A 21,944-nucleotide genomic window follows, 5' to 3' on the forward strand; every position below is an offset into this window, starting at 1 on the left:
TGGACAAACACACCACACTGTCTGGACCACTTACACCTCAATTCTCCATATGGCTGGTAACAAATAAAGGTTGTAAATGACTTGCCAGCAGATTAGCAAGAAAGGGCATAAAAATGCCTGCTGAAAGATTTGCTTGAGAAGGAAATTTTCTCCCTTGTCTTTTGAAATGCATACACCTTCCACTGCACCCCATAATGTCAATCTATTATTCAAATATCACCAGGGAGTGGTTCTTGTGAAATCCTGCACAGTTAACCTATCCTTGGAGACATGCAAAGAGCTATTTTCATAGCAGTTTCAAGCCTTGTCCTCCTCCCTGTACAAATATTTAACAAGTGATCTCCACCCTCTACTTCCTAGACCTGCAGCCCTCGTGCCCAGGCACATCTAGCTCCACACAACAGAAACCAGAAGATATTCACAGCAGAACATATTCATACCAAAACTTGCTGTGGGGTTTTTAAACATCATGGCTCTGTCACTAAAAATCCATTTTTCCTTCCAATTTTACTGTTTGTAAAATGAGGTTTTATAGCTCCATACCTTCCAGTCTTTCCTTCCACATTTCTACACCTCGTGTACCAGGAGAGTGAGAGGCAGAAAAAGAAGAATCACAGCAAACTGATGATACAAGTAGAATTCATTAAGTGACACAAAGAAAAAAAGAAATCTGAATTACTTTAAGAGTGATCCTTCCCCAACCTTTCTTCTAAGAATGAGATAAAGAACTCTTTGGCTGAAAATACACAGCGACAGACACAGTTTTAGGCTCCACATCAACCACTCCAGGTTTTTGCCTTGAATCCCACTCAGCTCTGGCTCTCCACTTTGCCTGGCATGCAGATAGACAGGGGATAGGAACAAGCACTGGGAAAACACCACCGGCCTTTCCCACTGCTGACAGGACCCCCAGAGCCATCACTTAAGCTGTGCCTGCACAGCTGCTGCTCTGGAGCCTCCACAGACACACATCCAGCTCACCACTTGCCAAGATGGGATGCTCTGCAAAGCAAGTTCTTGTTCAGTGTATTTCCTAGCCAAAGGTATTTTCACTTTAACAGGCATCAACATTAACAGGCTTGTATTTTTGCCTCCAGGACACAAATAGCCCAACTCTACTGTGTGATAAAACATTCAGGACTATGGCAGTGCTGTTCCTGAATAAATTAAGGAAACTGGCTTGGCATGCAGGATTTCCTCTGTGCAGTGCAGGGACAGGGGACATGCTTTCTGAACCAACTGGCCTTGCACACAACTTGCAACTCCTTTGCTGCCACATAGCTGATGCAGTGAAGAAGGAAGAAGGCACAAAGAGATGAATAAATGAAAACACAAGTGGAAAAAAAGGCACTGAACTGCAAATGAAAATGTGTAAACACACACACACAGAGTGTAAAACCATGAAATCTCAACATGCTCTTACAGTCCTCAAGCACATCAACCGAAAGTAAAGTATGGCACTTACCCCAATCTCTGCTAAAGGAATAGTTAGAGCACACTGGAGATAGTACTTCCAGCAGGAGTATTTTTCTAGCACCACCTCTTTAGCACACAGACAAGAGGCTTACGTGTCACCTGTTTGCACTCATGCTGATGGGTGCCCAGAGATAAAGAGGTGTGCCTCATGTCTCTGTGTCTAAGGAGGGTGCTGCCTGACAGCATGGCTGGGAAGCAATTGCATAGTTCACATGTCCCATTTATTCCTAGAGGCAAGCAGCATTCACAAGAGATTTGTGCATGACCTACCTAGGAGCTGATGTAAAGTGCCTGCTAAACCACCCACACACCTTAAACAAATGCAGCATTTTTCATAGAAAAATCTATTAAAAATGGAGCACATGGAGTACAGCTGTTGGGTTCTGTTCACAGCTTTGCATCCTTCTCTCTTGGACACAAGGAGGATACAGCAGTCTCCAGGGCAAACTGCTGTTTTCTTTCATTCTCTCTTGTACAGACCTGAGGGCACTGTGCTGCCCTGGGGGTACCCCAGTGAAAGCCATATTCACCATCGATTTCTGAAGGAGAAAATTCCTCTTTGGCATAAGGGGACATAAGGGATCTCTGATGTGACTTCAGCCCACACCTATAACTCCACCCCATTTCACTGAGAAGCAACACATATTTAACAGAGGAAACTTTGTGGGGGTCAGAGGGCTCCTCCCCACTCTATCACTTAGCCAGCCCTCCCAGGAGCAAAGAACTCACTACTCCATGTGAAACTTCTCCAGTAAAACCATTTGTTTGACTCAAACCACTCTGCTCCCCACCATGCCAAGTGAAATGACTCCCTGTGCCACTCAGACATCACCCCAGCATCCCAGATGGGCAGTGTAGCCAGCCATAAAGCCAGCAACTAACACTGTAGGGTGTTACATATATAAAATGCCTGTTGCTATATTGACAAACATGCTTTGGAACCACTCTGATGGCAGAGGCAAGAAAAGGAGTCAGCCTGTCAGTACCTCACCACTGTGGCTTCTAACCAATTCCTATAAAGAGATACACAACTCAATCTGCCAAAACACAGACTAATAATTCATATTTTAAGACACAAAAGGATTTCATCACGTTATCCTTTCGGGACAGACAGCATACACTCAAGGTTTACAGTTAACTTCTAACAGCATCACCTTCTGCAATGTCATTCAGCTTTCAGGCAGATCTTACAGATGAGCTGTGTCTTGGCCTTGCCTTCTTTTCTTGGGAGAACCAGATCCCACTGGAATAGTGGGACACTCACTAGGCTGCATCCTAGAGGTAGGAGCCAAACTGCAGTGAAGCCTGCTTATTCCCCTTGTGATGGAGATCCAGCCCTCAATAGAAGAAGCTGGGCACTACACAGACTTAAACAACTTCAACAGCTGTTTTACACTCCACCTCATCTGTTACAGCAAAAGCACTGAGAAAGTGATCTGGACCTCAAAGGAACAGAGTCACTAATCCTGTCATACCAGCACTCCCATCACACTACAGCAAAGCAGTAACTACATTCTTGCCCAGCGTGGGTGAAACATACTGAACAGCCTCACCCTGCTTTAAGGCTTCAGCAGCTCCTTAATGCTTGCAAAACTGGTCACCATCAGACACTTGTCAGCTCTGTTGAAACAGGGGACAGAACTAAACTAGTTCCTACCCAGTCAACATTTTATTGGAGGTGCCTTTGGCTAAAAGCTGCCAGATATCTACAAATGTAACATAAACAAATGATGACCATTTCTTAGAAATTCAAGTAACTGCTGTGCTGGGGGAACAGAGTTAGTAAATATGCACTTCACTGAAATATACTGAGCTGCACCCTTTTGTCCTTAGGAAAATATATGACCTGGCTTGCTTTATTTTTGGCCAAAATGACACTTCCTGTGAGTCCTGGGGCTTTTCTGTATTATCAATAACAAGGAGGAGAATGAGAGGAAGAGATTCAGTTGCTCTGAGCATTGCTCTTTTGGTTACTCTCAATTGCTTTGCTCTATACATTACCATTATCACAGAATCGAAGGGGCTGGAAGGGACCTCCAGAGCCCATCGGGTCCAACCCAGGGTCCCTAGGACAGGTACCACAGGTCAGTGTCCAGACGGGGCTGGAATCTCTCCAGAGAAGGAGACTCCACACCCCCTGGGCAGCCTGTCCCAGGGCTCCCTCACCCTCACTGTGGAAAAGTTCTTCCCCATGTTAGTGCAGAACTTCCTATGCCCCAACTTGCAGCCATTGCCCCTTGTCCTGTCTCCACAGACCACTGAAAAAGGGCTGCCCATTTCCCCCCATGTGCCACACTTGAGATATTTATAAACATGAATAAGATCCCCTCTTAACCTTGTTTTCTCCAGGCTGAACAGCCCCAGTTCTTTCAGCCTATGATCTTTTTAGTTCCAACCACAGAGGAACTCTAAGGAGCTGCATGATCTAAGTAATTTTAAGGGTGTTCAAGGATACACAGGAGTCTATAAAAACACATGCAAAAAAATAGCCTTTAGCTTCCAAATGCTCATGTCATTTCTACCTCAGCTGAAGGTGCTCCAGGATGTTTTGTCATCTGTCAGCTTTGCTAGAACTGCAAAATTTTGCAGAGCAAGAATTGACAGGCACACAAAGCACTCCAAGACTGTGCTGTAATGGGAGGCTCCAGACATAAAATGATGATCTTACCCAGAAAGGGGGCACAAAAAAGTTAAGTGAAGCAACAGGACTGCAGATGTGGCGAGAACCTTGCACAACAGGCTGAGGAAGGAAACAGCAGCTTCTGGATTTTGCTTCCAGAAAATCAGAGGAAACTGGGAATAGAGAAGCCAGGAAAGGAAACAGCAGTTAGTTTTGCAACTACATCTTCATTTCAGCATAACCAAACCAACGATAGAGAGACTGAATTTCAAAGAACAGCTCAGTTACATAAAGGAATGAAAGGCAGTATGGCACTGGAAAAAATGGAGATAAAAACTAGGAACGTTGCAGGTGATGCTCAACACCACCCTCATGGAAGGATGTCTGTGCAGTTTCCACTTCTCTGTACTTAGCACAGCCCCATCTCTGTTCCCTGGTCAGTTTCTAAGATATTCATGGGTCAGGGTAGATATATAAAGATGTGCAACAGTATCTGATGAAAACTGTTGGGACTCTCTCAGAGGAGCTGTTTGGGAATGAGAACTTTTGCCTCCCAAGTCACCTCTTTGACTTTGCACCAGAAGTTACTTTCAAGTTGTAGCACTGAAGCAAACACCTTTTTTGTTTTTTTTTTTTTTAAGTAAAACTCTATATTACTGACTCCTTCCTCAACCATTCAGCTGTTCCTCTAATAAATACATGAAGCCACAGTGCCTTACACTTGAACATGCCATGCTTTCTTGCAAACTTATAACCAGGAAGTTCAGAGTGATGCCCAGCATCCTTCCTTGATGTAGTAATTCTGACTGCTCTGGGACTCATCTAGCAGCTTACCCACAGTTTAAGGTTAACATTCGTGACCCATCACTCTGCCTGCTCCTGACAGTACCAAGGAATTAGGAATGAGAGCCTTACACAGATTTACAGTCTCCAACTTTTTCAGTCAACACAGGAGCCACCAGGAGTGCAACCAAAAAGCCAGTGGGTATTCACAGAAAGAAACATCCAGAAGTTTGCCCACCCAATGCTTCCAGCTCCAGAAGGGTAAGGGAAGAGAGTACACTTCTATTTCACAAGTGCAATTAGAACACCAATGAAGCAACATCCCAGGGAAGCCACGTGCATGTACTCACGCTAAAGAAAGTAGTATATTTTATGCTCTGCCTAGGTGGGTGATTCAGTAGGCTGCAATACACATTAGTCAGTCCAGGTTCTTTGTTTAAGCTGTAAACAGCCAGAGGGGAATATCTGCAGCTTCTTTAAAAAAACATATACCAATTTCATTATTCTTTTTTCTCCTCCAGCATAGGGAAGTTCTTAGCTGCCTTCCACCTTGTTTTGTAGGACAGATACCTGGAATACAGATAACGATTCTCCAAAAGGTCACACTGTTAAGCTTATGAAAGCCAGAAGATACATGATACATTAGAGGGAAATAATCTGAAAATAAACAGATTATAAAGATCAGGTCAATTAAAAGTCTATGGAGAAGGTCAGGCAACAGACTTGAAGGTACCTCCTAGTCACTGCTAGATAAAATTGAAACCCCCACAAAAATTATACAAATAGGACTATAAAACTGCATCATTCATCTAATATGTTGTCAGCAAGTGTACAAGGTTGAGGAAAATTTCATTGCAGAATCTAATCCACCTTTTCGTCCTTCAGATTGGAAAATATTTGCTTCTCTTGTTTTTCATAGGAGGCAAATGCTGCTCCTCACTGACTCTGGTTTTTGATGGGAAGACACAACAAAACCCACTTTCTTTTTCTTTTTGCAGCTGTTACCATTCTTCCCTGTCCTTATTCTTCTTGCAAGTTACTTGATTTAGTTCTACAACAAATAACAGGGGGATGCAGTGTATAGCTTTTCCTACATTCTGTTCTGCCTACGTATTCCTTTGGAAGTTAAAAGTTCTCTCATTACTTAGATAAAATTGAAACATCCAAAGATTTTTAAGTCCCTCAGAAGTCAGCCTGTGAACAGGTAAAGCAGCTCACCACAAGGCATCACGGCCTTTCAGAGCAAGACTAACGTGTCAGATCACACTTCCAGCCACCACTGAAAACATCCTATTCCCCAGGAAGCTCACTGGTTATCAAAGTTATTGACTAAACAACTAATCAAGATCTATTTCTAATGAGGTGCAAAATCTCTATTCTCCACACAATATCAGGCATAAGATTAGGAATAATAAGTTATTTGTGGAAATATTTAACTAGAAGGGTTTCTTAAATGGATCTAACAAAAGAGCAAAATACATGTATAGTGATCTATCTGTGGGAGAGCAAGAGAAATTGTCAGCTGAGAAAAACCCCATCCAGCAACTAGAACAGGTTATTCCTTCTACTCAATCTCAAACCCAAGGTGATTAGACTTGAAATACAAAGGGCAGTCAGAGATGCTATGCAGGAAGCGGTGCACACAGGCAGCAATGGATCTAGACTGATGAAGCTGTGCTCACAGCTGAGCATTCACCTCTCCTAAACCTTTAAAAAAAACCATAAAACTTTGTGCAGGTACTGAGCTCTCTGGGCCAACTCCAGAGCACGCTGGCAATCACTGCAATGTAGAGACAGAGCACTGCAGGCTGGCAGCGTGACACTTCAAAGACATGGAGAGATGGATCAGCTGTGGGCAATTTGCTCTTTGGAGATCTCAAAGAAGAACCGAGCCTCTAATGGCTTCAGTCTGAGAAACGCAGCTCAGTACTAGGCAGGATTCTTTAGTAAACACATCTAGAAGTGGTAAGTGTATGTGATGCTTCTGTGTGTCATAAATGCTATGAAATGCTGAGAATACTCTGAGCATCATTTAACTTGTCCATCACATCATGAAACACCACTTCTGCCTCAGAGCCAGGCAGTATTCAGTATGCCATGACCTGTTCTCTTCAGGAAGCTACTAAGATGTGAAAGCAGAGCAGAACTGTTGATCTGTGGCAGCAAGCAGCAGTCATTTTGGAGCACACTTGTGGCTCAGAACTATCACTCTGAAACTCTTCTAACAAAGCAGAGTTAAAACTACAAGGTGTGGGGGGGGGGGGCTTCTGCAGGAACTGAAAAAATAAACCCATAGTTCCAGCAAGTCACAAAATCTTCTATTTGAACAGCTCCAGACCTGCAGCATGTGCTAACACTGTCCAAGCTTTCTGTCCAGGCTCTGCAGCCTGCCAAAACATTCACAGTGCTTTGGCAAAACGTTGGCTTCCATCGGTATCCTAGCACAGCTTCTTTTCTCCAGCCTCAGGGAAGGGATAATTCAAAAGAAGCACCGATTAAGCAGGCTGAACTGCACAACACAAAGCTTCCATTCAAAAAGAAACCCCTGCTGTTTTTCAACCTGGGTTGCCAACACTATTTATCTTATTGCTCTGATCCGAACCCTGTATTACAGCATGAGTAACAGTTAAATCTTGATATACAGCAAAGATTGGTCAGATAAATGGCACAGCAAACAGCAAACACGAGCTTGTGACGCTAATTCATGTCAGGGAGGTTTGCACGAGCCCTGCAAGGAAAGAAAAAAACCCAAACCCACACAAGTTTAATGCCACTGTTTGCCCATGCTATTAATTTTTGTTATTCCCAGATTGAGAGGGGTCCCCAAGCCGGCTGAGGAGTAACACCCCTGGCTGAAACCTAGCAGCTGGGGCCAGCTTCTCACGCTGTAGATGCCTTCCTGCTGAATTCCTTCTTAACGTTCCAAGCAAGTGCAAGTTCCCTGTAGAGAGAACTCAGGGAAATGCATATGCAGTTTCCATAGCAGGGTGGATTCAGTCCCAGTGGGCTTTCCTGCCTCAGCACTAACTATAAAGCTTTGCATACTCCCGAAGAATCTGAAAACCTCAGGCAAAACAACAAAAAATGTCACACAATTTGCAATATTTTATGTTCTACATTATGGCTGGAAAGGGCATCAAGCCTCTGAAACGAGCAACAGGATATAAAGGGCAAGAAGAATCCATTCAGCTATGCACTTCTTTGCACAAGCACAAGAAACTGGGTGTATACAGTGGTACTGCCCAACAGGAGTTTCTAGCTAAAAAGACCCACTGAAGAAGCTGCTGCTGTCTCAACTTCTATGAAAAGATTGACTTTGGCTTGCAGCGTTTGGTCTGACTTTAAAACAGTGCATGTGGTTTCCTATAGAAGGAAATAAAAACGCAGTAGTGAGATCCCAGTAGAAACAAATTCAGTATGTGAAAAGGAGAAATCTCAGCACTACTCAGTACAGCTGCAGTGGAGCCAGGCTGACACACACCAACCCACTCACTCCCAGAGACTCCCACCTCACCAGGATCCCAGTTCTGCTTCTGCTTCTACCAACAGCTACACCATAAGGCATCAAAACTGAATTTTTAAACAGAAATGTGATCCCTCTGACACAGTGCTTCAGAAACAGAAGCCATATTATTTCCTAGTTAAAAATTTTAGACCATAGAAAAGTTACTCTTACCTTTTTCTCCTTAAAAAAGTTATTTTTACTTCTCTTTGACTAGAGCTTATTTCCCTCATTACACTAGGATGTGTTCCAGGCCTTTTTCCATTAACTGCCTTTAAGATTTTTTTGAGTTCATTCTTTAAATTTGTATAGTTTCAGAATTTTTGTTGGTCTTTTTTAGTTTATTTTTTAAAAGGCAAAAATATTTGCAACTTTTCTTTGGTGCCATTCTTCATGACATGTTTAAAGAATTCCAGCTGAATTAGATTAATTACTAAGGATTGTCTATAAGGAAACAGCAAAAAAATATATTTAGCTACATTCATGAATTTGTCACTTTCATAAACACAAGTCAAGGGGTCATGATCAGTCATCTTAAGACACTCTGTGCTAGACATCAATTAAAGCCCTGGGAAAGCCGTGTGACCTTCCCACAGAAGTGGAGGAGAATACTGCTTTCTGTTCTCTGAACAACTCCTCCTTGCTTATTTACAGTCTAGAAGAACTGGAGCTCTGCTCACAATTTTAAAAATTCTGGCAAACTACCCCAAAAATGGGCTAGAAATGATGGTTCCAAATTCATGCTTGGGGTGACAAGAAATGACTTACGTCTGATGGGCACATTTTGAGTTTCTTCCAGAGAAGATACAAAACTCCAGTAACATCCTATCCCCATCTTACCTTTACCATAATTAATTTTAAGATTGAAATTATTACTATATGATTGAACAAGCATTGTGAACTAGATAAACTCTCATGTTTCTCTGCAGTCCAATTTCTCTAATTAAAAATAACACCGTGCAATACACCATTTTTAATTTATCAGCATTATTTAGCATACATGGGAATAAAACCGGTGTGCAATCCAGTTAAAAGGCCCACCATTCTGTTTAATTAAGTATAATTAATCTAAGTATGTTAATGAGAACACAGGAATAAAAAGCTGGAGAAAAAGCTTGAGCAGTACAACATTTGAAAAAAAAAGTGAGTTACTTTGTTCTGTATTATGAAATGTTATTTACACAGTACACTTCATTATCAAAAGTGTAATTTCCACATTCTAACTGTGGGACAAGTTTGACTTAACACAGAGGGAAACGCAGACTGATGACCTGGGACCAGAAAGGGCATCTTGTGTTTAATGAATCCAGGCACTGGTCACCAGCCATTTGTTTTTATCTTACTGATAAACTTGCCCAGGTTTGTCTTTACATCTGACTGATTTCTCTGTGAACAGCAATGACCAAAGCTGTACCAAAGACCTGCAGTTCTGTCATTTAAACCCAAAGCCTGTGCTTTACACAGGCCAGAACACTTCCCAGTTTTAAGTTTACTTTTCCCCCCCTGTAGAACCTGAGGATGCAGCCCTGCTGAACTGCCTCTCAGAACCCAAGTACTGCAAGCAGTTTGTCAAGCCTAAGGCAATACGGTGAGGAAGGGTCATAACACAACAGCTGTCAGCTCAAGGAAAACAACGTAATAAAACTTACAAGACTAAATAAAGAAGAGAAAGTGCTTACAGACCTGTGCTTAGCAGCTGCAGTTGGATCTGTAGCTTTCTGAGGGCACTTCAGTGATGAGTCTCCTCTCTCAGTCCAGACCTCTTGAATACCATAGTCATGCAAAGAGAGACGCTTCTCATCTAGGGGTCGTACCAGCTGAGAAAGAAAACAACAACAAACCCGTGCGGTTCAGGATAAGGGCTCCACAATCGGCAGGGGCACTCGGAGCCGCCAGCCCCCCCAGCCGCCCTGCCCACCTAATGACATTCAGCTGCTCGTCATGTGCTTTGCCTGACCGATCAACTGATCTGCGCCTCTCAAAACCCAGCACCGCAGCCTGCTGGATCTCCCCAAACCCGGTAACAAACACTCAGCCTTGGCTTACACCACTGACCCTCCTCCTCCTTGTCATAGGGAAAGGCAGTTGCAATATGCTTTGTTTTTAATAAAACAACAACCCAGAACAGAGCACACACAGTGGTCTGCAACAAAACACAGCCAGCACCAACAGCTCCCCAAGCCTAATGGAGAGTTTTGAGCCTGGTTTTATTCTGTCTTTACAGATGGCAGAAAACGTTACTGATGACAGAACCAGCACAGACACTGGAATGAGCCCGTGTGAGAAGGAGCTGGAAGGATTTGGGAGGGCAGCAGCACTACAGGGCTCTACTGGCATCCACCTCCAGCCCTTCTGCTGAGCCACTTCTGATGAGAAGCTCCAACAGACCAGAGTTAGGAAGCTGCCAGGACCCTTCTGAACCACGGTATCTAAACCTGCACGCTCCCCCCCCCCCCCAATCCTGTGACACATGCAGACATTTTAAACATTTAAATGATTTCAAGGACATAAAGGTACTGGTTTAGCATGTAAACCAACTCCTCCTCAGCAGGGAGTGCGTTCATCAGGGCCTCCTATCACAGGCACACCACAGGCAAGGTGCACGTCAGCCCCAGTACCTGCACCACGGTGCTGCTGGCCAGAGGTCCCCGTGCTGGGTCTGAGGGATGAGAGGCTACACACCCAGCTGCGGCCACTATGAGGCCTCGTCCCCTCCCACAAACACCCTGTACACTGCAGATGGTAACAGTGCAGGCGTGGACACAGCGAGTTTTGCACTCTCCCTGCAAGGTCTGGCAGATGGGAGGTGTTACAGAACCCGGGGCACCTTGCGCAACCCTCCTGTGTCTCGGGTTCTTTCCTCACCGTGTTTCAAGAGCAGAGAAGTAAGAAAGGAAATTAAGAAAGCTTCTAAGACTGCTCTCCAGTCTTACCACTTAAGAAGTGCTCCTCACTGCCTGCTACACACTTGAGGTGTCCTTCCATGTGTTCATCCACCAGGAATGAAAACAACTCTACAAGCTCCTTAATTCGCTTGTTTCAGTGGTCAACTATTTCACCTCATTTCCTGCAAATCCAGGCAATTTTTACTGCCCTTTCCCCAGTGAACACCTCAGCTCTGCTACACAGAGTTGGCAAACAACTTGGGGGGGGGGGGGGGGGAAGGGATGTGGACAGACAGACAACACACACGACACAGAGGGGGGTGGACAGACACTTTGATGCGCTGCCTTGGCATTTTCCCAGATTTACCTAAAATCCGTTTCTTTGCCATTTTGTTACGGATTATACTTTCCAAACTTCTACCCATCCTTGACTCCTTCCAATCTTCTACAAATTTAACCAGTTTCAGAAGGAAACAAGGTGAAAGGAACAAGGACATTTCTGTTTCATTTCAGCAAGATGAGCATTTTGAGCCTTTTAATTGCTCCCCTGATCAATACCAGCACGTTTCTTTATTGCAAAGAAACATTCAGACCACAAACACCCGAGAATTTCTGCTGACTGCTCCAGAGGCAGAAGGAGGAACAGCACAAGAAGTGTTGACAGACAAAGCAACAACTCTTTTGCCATGTTGCAAACAGCCCCAGAGCGCTGGCTATACACGCTGAACAAAACCTGACCCCCTGGAAGTCTCAACCGGCAATGTAAATGAAATTCACACTTCCACACAGTAAGATTTTTGCCATATTTAAGGAGAAAACAATTCATAAATAATTCCCAGGCCTCAGCTTTTGATTTCAGGACAACATGAGGCTGCTTAACTTCCCTCTCACCAACCTGGTGTGAGGAATATAAACTCATTTTCCCTTCCCCATTCCAAGAAAGGGTTTTATCCAAAACAGTAAGGCTTATTTTCTGAAGGTGAAGTTTCCTTGATTTCAGACTGCAGTGAGCACCAACACAGAGGGCCTCAGTTACAAACTGGGAGGACATCAATGTTTGGGTGTTTGCAGTCTCTGTTTTACAGCAAACACATCTGCAGATCTCAGCAAGTGCTGCACCAACAGCTGAGCCAACCCTATGGCAGTGGCAGGAAGCACATGCAAACAGCAAGGCAGCAGCTGGCACAGGAACCACTGCAGCCAAGGTGAGCCTTCCTCTCACTGCTACCCAAACCTCTGGGGTTTGCAAGAGCTTGGACATTTTCTAAATTGATGTAGGGGATCAAATTGTAAAATCAGGTTTTGAAACTACAGCTCTACTAAGGAATGGCCCTACATTCAGTTGTTGTATCTTCTCAATGCTTTTTTGAAGACGACAATCTGCATGCATGGAATTTATGGCCTTCCAGTAAAAATGATCTGTGTTATGCACACCCAGGCATGGAGGAGGAAAGCTGAGGAGAGTCAGACACAGTGGACGGTGTGGAGCATTCATCATCACAAGCACCAGACTATCTGCCTTGATACATTCCATGCTCTTGAAGAAAATGGCAGGTGCCCAAACTGCCCTGTAGTGGCTGCTTCTCCTAGAAGAAAATGCTGGGTTCACCACGGATCTTGCAGGAATGAGACATTTGCCACTGGAGACAAAAAGTGGGGAAGAGGAGGATTGAGCAACAGCCTGTTTCAGATAATGCTACAGAGCAACTCAACAAGGTTTTCAAAGCCAAAAGCTGTGAACTTGCCTGACATCAGTGTCAACCACCTCCACTCTCCCCACCCAACAGCTGCTCAGTTCTGTTGGAGGTCTCCTCCTCTTCCAACAGACACTAAGAACTCACCGTGCCTTTACCAACAGCCACAGCTTTCACACGCACATTCAGCAGGACTATGACATGAAAGCCAAGCAGCAGGCAGCTGGTGATGCTATTTGTTAGCATCCACAAATCTTACCTGTGCCACTAAACCTCTACTGGCAATCAAAGAGGAAACTTAAATGCAAGAGAGGATAAAGGAGCTGCTGGGACACGCTGCCTGTGAACTGAATCGCATCGGTGGTGGCGACCTTCAAGAGGAGACAGAACACATGCTACACAGCAGTTATGTCACAGGAGAGAAAAATACCCTGCAAAGCATAAAAATAAAAGGTGGGGAGAAAAGTAAATAGGGAAAAATATGAGCATATTAATCAAAACAGACGGATTCTTAAACCTGTCAGACAGAATTATAGCTGTTTCCTTGGAGGGAAGTCAGGCTCTCACAAAAACACACTCTGGAAAAAATTAGAGGGGCCGATGAGATGCTCTGCAAAGGAAAATTGACCAGCTGTCACATGAATGAGCTTACTACTTACTGCTGCAGCAGTCCACAAATGCAGTAACATGCCAATATCTCAAGACAGAACTAAAAAGAGCTGAAAGGAGGAGACCAAATCCTTTATATTGAATTTTTTCTGCTTTGCTCTCACCATGAAATACCCCTGCAGTGATTAAAATGAAAGTAGGTCAGGCAGGACTTCCTACTACCCAAAAGGCACAAATGTTAAATATTTACTAATAGTATAGTACAAATTAAAACTTTCAAGTTATGTTCATTTAACTGTAAGCCAATCTAGGCAGTTTTTAGTTATGGTGGCAGAGCTTTATTTTAGCATTGCAAGACATGAAAGTATTGGTATGTTTAAGGTCACCAGCATTTTACACAGAAAAGAGCTTCTTAAAAATAGTCCCCTCCAAGAGAGACTCTAGGTGGCTAAATTCCAAGAATTACCAGAGTGTCCTCAAGAATAAATACCAAAAATAATTGGAAATTAAAAGCATTGATTTGTTTTCATGGAACATTACCCTGCCTGAAGACAGGAATCCTTCCCAGCGACTGGGCACTTAACATCAGCACTTGGGGAAACTGTAGGCCAAACTGCAATCTTTTTCACAGAAAAAGATTGCTTGTGTTTGAAGAACCTGTTCATATCTCAGAAAAGATACTAACATGATGCCAAACCAACAGATCTAATTGATTTGTCAGTTCTGTTGATCTACAAGTTTATGGCCTCCACGTCACTTTCTCTTAATCATAGAATCACAGAATCCCAGACTGGTCTGGGTTGGGAGGGACCCCAAGGATCACAGAGCTCCAACCCCCTGCCACAGGCAGGGACACCAACCTCCTCTGTAAACTTCTCCTGATATCTAATCTAAACCTTCCTTCCTTTACCTTTAATCCACCCCCCTTGTCCCGCCATTGTCTACCCCTTTAAACAGTTGATTCCCCTCCTGTTTGTATGTTCCAGCCCAGGCACAGTTTACCCTGTGGCAAAGCCAGGGGTGTAGGTGCTCTGGATCTGAACTGAAGGGGAAAGGAAATTAAGAAATTAATTCCTGAATTGGGCTCGCTCTCTCTTATTGCAGTTCTGAAATATTAGAAAGAAAACAATAGAAAAAAAGACTCCATGTACAAGGTGTTAAGACACCATGAAATGGTGAATAGGAACTTTGGTATTTAAAATGGCAATAAAAGGTATTAGTGTAAGAACAAACACGATTCTTCATTTCCACTGAAACGAAGAAATTTGATCCTTTTGCATGTAGGAAATATGTTGTTAAGATTCACACTACTCAGATTACATCACCTGTGCTTAAAAGAGGAGTATTTAACTTAAGGATGGATTAATTACTCGACCTGCTACAGCTCTTCTGTGAGATTTAAGCTGGTTCCACACTTTGTACAACGTATGAAGTGGGTGCGTGACTGGACGCAGAGAGCACCCAGAACACATGCAGACAGAAGTGTCCCTGCCTTTGGGAATCTGACCTCTCCATCTGCAGTCTGAAGAGTTACAAATCTCATTTTCAAATCAATGATCTTTATCTACATATTAAAAGGGCTGGTGACTAAGTGTGGGTTTTGTTTAATCAAAAAACATAGTAGCTCCACAGGAAGCTGCTGTACCAATGCCAAGGGACACACATGCACTACACCTTTCTTAGAAAGTATTTTCAATCTTTTACAATCCTGTAATATTAACACAGCTTCAAAAGCTGCTCTCCTATTTTTATTCCTGTTTAAGCTTAACTGACACACGGTTCTTTGCACTACCTGACGCAGTGTCACTGCCAAGTAAGAGACACTGCTTTTTAACACTGATCTCACCAGTGTTCCACTTTGGATATCGCTGGGTTTTCTTCCCAGCACAGGATGACATTGTTCACGTTATTTGTAAATCTACTTACTAGGACAAGTGGTCCTTCATTCTCCTTGTAAGCTGACAACAGTGTCTTTTACACTTTAAATTTGCTCTCAGGAGGAAAGACTGACGGGATAGTTATTTGCATCACTCGACAGGTACAAGGTATGTCTCTTCTGAGCTACATGCAGCAAAGTATTCCTTTTGCTCTATAGAATCATTTCATCTTCCATGCAATGAAGCATATGAGACCAAACTAAGCCTATTCTTCTTCTCTACCATTTCTTAAACCCTGAGCCTCATGAACATTACAGTTCCTTCCTTTTCACATCTATTCAGTGACTCCCTAAGTGAAGACTTAACTAACCTGACTGGTTGATCTTACTTCCTTCAAAGCCTGCAAGAGGAGCGGGTGGGCTGGTAGAGGTGGTGCCTCTGGAGGACATCACCACAGCAGGTCTTCAGCTCCACTGGCCTGACTCCCAGTTATGAGAGACATTACTGCTCCCATGCCTCGTGACCCCTCAGGACACCAGGCTGAAGAGAACTCCCTCAGGCTCCACACACCACACTGGAGATTTGAATGCAGTAAGGACTTCTTGGAGCAAAGCTCCACATTTGCATTGCAAAGAACAGAGCTGGAATGAGGACATGGCGCTCAGCCTGGTTTCCCAAGGAAACAAAGCTTACTAGGGAGGGGCAGAGTCACTGAATTTGTGTCATTTCTGCCCTTCTCCCCCAACATTTGCATCTGTTGATCAGTTTTAATCCTCCTTCACAGAGGGGGAAAAGCCACAAAGATATGAAGCTCCTGTACACTCTGTGGTAAGTTGGCAGCAGTGTAAAGGGAAGGCTCAGATGTACACTTGCACTGAACGCTGGCAGATGCAGCTTTCCACTTCTGAAAGGGGCACCCACCAGCTGGCCAAGGGGCACGTGCATCACACCAGACTGGCTGCAGCACACATTGTGACAATCATTCTGCTTTACACTCACTTACAATTTGGATTTAAGGACATTTTCTATTTAAAATCTGATTAAATTTAAGCACACCTGTTACTAAAAATAAACAGAATGAAAACTAATTGAGTTTCACTGCATTAGCAGCTCAAATTTGAGGGGATTTTTGTGTTTTGTTTTTAAACCTACTAGAAGGCAGGTGCTTTTGCAGCATCTGCTTGTCACAGGTCTTCCAAGGGCTGCTCTTCAGCTTCGACTGACACACAGCACAATCTCAGCCCCTGGGTGCGATCGCCAAACCGACAGTTCCAGAAACCTATCAAATAAAGACTTATAGTCTTCTACTTCACAGCTAAAGAACATTAAAAAACCCACTACCACAACAACTCCGACTTAGGGCAGCATTTATCCAAACTAAAACTATGAGTTTTGCTATCAAATTCAGAAGAAGTAAAATAAAATTCAGACAGTACCATCTTCAAACCTGGATGACTCCATCTCTGTACAGAGATGTCTATCCTGACACCATTCTAATGTAAGAAAGAATATGGAAAAATTAAGTATAGCAAGACAGTTCATACCCCAGAAGAAAAGAGCTGTCAAGTTGAATCATTGGTAGAGGAGAAAGTCAGTGGAGCATGTACTGTTACATGCACACAAGATCTTAACTGCTGGATAAGAAATACCCTGTTGCAAACAGATATGAGCAAGGCTACAACCCAAGCCCATACCTGTATTTTGGGTCACATTAAATTACCTGTAAACTTTGGTTTGGAACAAAACAAGTCGGAGGAGAGGAATTATGATTAACATTTGCAATTACAAAACCCACCAAAACTCCCACAACAAAAAAAACCCTACCCTATGCCTTGCTGTAATCCAGATTCTGAATGTTATCAAGGCCTCAAAGGTGGTTTGGAAAGCACCACCCATTGGCAAGAGTTATAACAGCAATTCATCTCTCATGCAAACCCTGTGTGAAGCAGCACAAGCAGCTCCCATAACCGCTAGCTTAGAGCGAGATCCTGAAGTGTTCAAAACCCCTCACACTCCATGGCAGTCATGCAATTAGCAGCAGGGATTTGCAGGAGGAATGCAATTGCCCTCAGCAGCTACTAATAGGAAACATACTTGCAAGACTGGCAGAGCCACACAAGGAAACCAGGAAACTTGCATTTTTATCATGAAAATGAATCAACTTTTCTTTTCCTCCTGCCCAACACAGTGATAAGGACTAATAGAGCATTTAATAGCAGCCTCCTCTCTAGTTCAAATATTCCTGTTCTCAAGGACCTTATTTGAAAGGATTGTTTTCTTCTTTTCCAGTTCATAGAGCAACCTTTTTCCTTATAGCTCTTCTGAGCAGGCAGAAGAACCAAATAAAGTATCCAAGAGTTATGAAAATAACAACACAGGCCTCAGACAGAAATGTTGCTGACCTTGGGGAACACATGCTGTTCACTTCCATGGTTGTACCTGCAGCTGGAATCAGCTAGTTGATTTGTGCAGCAGCTGTCCTTGTAACCCTCCAGTGTTCTATCTGCATGCTACATATTTTGGGTAGGTATATTCCTCACAGTGCTTTCACTCACATACTTCTTTCACACAAAGAATCACTGCAGAAGTGTAAAGGTAATTCCACAGTACTGTTTGCAAGTGCCCACAAAACACTGCTCATAACGTTACCAACTCATTTTTTCCACTAAAACACACAAATTTCTAAAAAGCTGTACTCCTCCTACTAAGCTTGTCCCTTTATTGCTGCTTCCTGCCCCTTCCCTACGGTACTGCCAGGCTGCACACTGTCTTCCAGAAGTGCCTTCATGTAACATGGTTTAGTCTCACCCACCTCTCATCACTAGAGGCATCAGACACAGAGAAAGGGAACAGCTATGGGAAATGGGCTGGCAAACTCAGGAAAATGGCACTGCAATGGCTTACACTCTGATTACTATCTTCAGAGCAAGGACATTTGCTTTTCCTCCCCCCTCTGCAGTAGTTTAAAATATTGAAGAACCTGTCAGGTCAGCTGGAAGTGCTGGCTGGTTGTGTGACAAGGATTCCAACACCAGGTACCGTGCAAAACTGTCCCACACATCAGAGTGTTTTTCAATCCCTTGAAGCCACAGCAACATCACAGGAAAAAATTATGCTGGTTACATGTCACATTTTAATCTATGTGCCATAGCTTAATCTTCAAAGCTTGTTAGGTTGGAAAATAAATCACAGACATTGAGACTACTTATTACTATAATCAAAAGTAAAGTCTGTTGTATTATGTATGAAAATAAAAGAATATAAGGATGTTCCAGGAAAGAAATTAGGGGCCAGGACTTCTCATTCACTATGCTTTTACTTCCACTGGAGATAAAAGGGTATGATCTCAGCTGATTTAATGTGGTTCAAGTTAGTCTTGCCCCTGACAAGGATGCAGTTTTTCAGAGTAAGATGACCAAAAAAGAAAGGAAGAAAAGAAATCTCATAACCAGATGTTATTCCCAGAAAATGACAGATTGGGAAAAAAGAGGGGGGAAAAATGTTTCTGCTACAAAAAACTGCCTTTCAGATAAGTATTTGTTAAACCATACTATACTAAAACAACTTCTCAGCCATGTTTGAAGCTGGTTCTGTAAACCTGATTACATCTCCAGCATGAGTGGTGTCTGCAAGACCTGAGGAGCAAAAGCAAGTCCTTGAGCACCTGACAGGCCCAGCTCAGCAAATCCTCAGTTCTAAATATGTAAGTAACCTTTTGAAATTACTGAAGAACAAACGTAATGATCTGCAGGGTCAGATCACATGTGCAGCAGAGTACAATGATGCAGCTTTAATACAGAAGAGTATTTGATGATTAGCTATTTAAATCATAAGTTTATTACTTTTTAAACACACCTTTGTATAATTATTTGCCAAGAGATTACCATGAGAAAAAGAGCTGTCATTCCTTATATTCCATCCCTAGTGCTGATTTTGCCAGTTCCTAAATAGAACTCTTACTGGCCCTCTGGTGATTGTGACAGACTGCTCCTAGCAATGGCATGGATCTGCAAGCCTCAGGTGATCCTGACAACTGACAGACTAACCCACAGTCATTGTGCCAACGCAACCAACACCAGGCAGTAGCAGAGCAACCAAGATGACACACAAGGATTACTGCTCATAATACTTGTTTCTTTAAACGCCAAAGCTACTTCAAAATTCTTTTATCTCACCAATCTTCTCTTTTAAAGCAAAGGAAACATGCAGTCAAGTGATAATGTGTTCCCATGCTTAGCGATAGCGATGGAACACTTACAGCCTGGGTTCAGATAGCTGGCTGCAGATGAAAAATTTCACTAAGAGTAAAAATAAAACAGTCTAAGTTGTAGCATGTTCCCCTCCCACCCAGAACTCCTTTGTGCAAGGGAATAAGTAGATGTCAAATTAGAAGCCTGAACTAGAAACACAGGAACACAACGTTCTTTTTTCATCTTTTTAACCATGCTTTGGAGACATCCATTTAGCAACACAAATACTATTTCTACATGTATTAACATTTGAAATGCATATGGGGGTTTTTTTCCCATGGCTGGAAAATACTTTGAACAGTCACAAAAGTACTTTAAGTCTATGAAAAGAAACAAAGGCAAAGAAAACAAGTCTACATAAGAAATTTCCAGGAAAAGGCAGACAGAATAGGTTTTAGAAACCAATTACTGCTGATACATTTTATGTGTGGAAATTATAAACATTTTGTAGAGCTTCAGTAAAAAACGTATGTATGGGGAAACATCACCTTGCCAATAACTCCCAGCAGAACTCCTAACTCCAAAACAGGAGTGCTGTGCTGACAAAAAACCCATAAGCACTAATCACTGGGAAAAGTGTTTGGGGAGTCACACCATCAAAAAGCCCAAGATACACCCAATGCATCTTTAAGGAGAGATAAAAATCAGTTGGGTGCTTCTGACAGTTCCAGGCATGTCCTTTAGACTTTGTTGGCACCAGAAAAAAACCCCACTTGTATATTAACCTTATGTAGTTACTTACAGAGCTAAAAAAACCCCCAATTTCTGATGGATTTAGCTTTCAAAGCGTTAGTTCAGCCCAAGCATCACAAACCAGAGTCCAAAGACCTCCTGCACCCTCGCAGCAGACAGACTGTCAGCCTGCCACGTTCAGGAGGCAGCAGCAGACCTGCTGATGCTCAAAAGCAAGACCCGAGCTCCCGCCCAGCGGATAACACGCAGGTTAACGGCGCTTCTCTTCTCTGCAAGAGGAACTCGTGCCTTGAGCTGTGGGAAACTCGCAGCTCCCACAGCTGCTACACGTGAAGGCCTGAGAGGTGTTATCTGCGTAACCGTGTCCGCAGCAGCGGTTGCGATGTTAGTCAAGAGGCACAGGCAGCCCCAAGGCTTCAGGCTTTCCCCCTTCGCCTCACGGATCAGGCTCCTGCTGTAACCCCCCCGCCCCGCAGTCACCGGCCGGCTCCGCGCAGGGGCGGAGCGGGACGGGGCAGGTGCTCCCCCAAGTCCCCGCAGCCTGTGCGGGACACCGGCCCGCTCCCCAGGCGCTGCGGCACAGGGAAATCACCTCTTTCCCCCCCCCCAGCATTCCGAGTTCCCGGCCCAGTTAGGTATTAACTCCTCCTCAGCAAAGTCCTTTCTCCCAAGCCCCCTCCCCGGGCCCCGCCGCCCGGCTCGCTGCCCTCCTACCTGTTCGCCTCCCGCAGCCACCGGTGCTCCCGCAGCGCCGCGTTCCCTCCCCGCACCTGCCCTTTTTTGGGCTGCAAGCGTGCCTTTTCCGTCAGGGCAACATCACTTCCCGTAAGCCCGAGGTAGAGGCGGGAACGGCCCCGCCCGGCCCCGGCGTGGCTCCGCTCGGCCCGCCCCCCGCCGCAGGGAAGCGGGGCGGGCAGGGCAGGGCCGCGGGGCCGCGCCTGCTCGGGCGCCGCCTCCTGCCGCCCGCCTCCTCAATTAGCCGGCCTGGCTCTTCGGCCGCGCTCAGCCCCGCGTCGCTGGAGGATCACACGCCGCTCAGGAGAAACTCAGGGGAGGCAAAACCGGCTTTGGAGAGAAGATGGGCGGGAGCGGGCGGTGCCACCACCGCGCTGTCTGTGCCGCCTGCCGGCTGCCTCCCCTCGCGAGGGAGATGCGCCTCTTCTCTCCGCCCTCTCCACTGCTGCTCAGCACACCCTCTTTACACCCAGCAGTCTCCAGAATTCAGCAAGCACAGCCTGCAGCCCGGTTCCACCAGTGACCCTTTCCACCCGCATCCGTTCAGGCATCCTCTTTCTTGAGGCCTTGTAAAGATCAACTGCCACCTTTATGGACAAACTTCCAGCAATTATGATTACAAAGCAAGTGCTGCTGGACTTGAGCTATGCCTTGTTGAAACAGGCATTTCAATATAAAACTGTTGTAAGCAGAGGGAGTTGCTGGAGCCCCCACAGCAGTTTGTTTGTGTTGGCACTCATCACAAACTTGTGGCATTTCCCATGTCCAAACTAGCACCTCCTGATCCACCTCACACTGCTCTCCTCTCAGCTACTGTTAA

At 44.3% G+C, this 21,944-nt stretch overlaps 1 long non-coding RNA gene across 1 annotated transcript; it reads right to left on the bottom strand.

The window, feature by feature from the left end:
- Window positions 1-10,185: 10,185 nt before the first annotated feature.
- Window positions 10,186-21,159, bottom strand: LOC311195076. Its single transcript, XR_014617476.1, has 3 exons — window positions 21,104-21,159; window positions 13,220-13,331; window positions 10,186-10,198 (listed from the first exon to the last, which is right to left on the bottom strand). It is a non-coding gene; the product is annotated as an uncharacterized lncRNA (long non-coding RNA).
- Window positions 21,160-21,944: the final 785 nt, after the last annotated feature.

This window comes from Gallinula chloropus, assembly GCF_964237585.1.
Source record: "Gallinula chloropus genome assembly, chromosome: 9".
NCBI lineage: Eukaryota > Metazoa > Chordata > Aves > Gruiformes > Rallidae > Gallinula > Gallinula chloropus.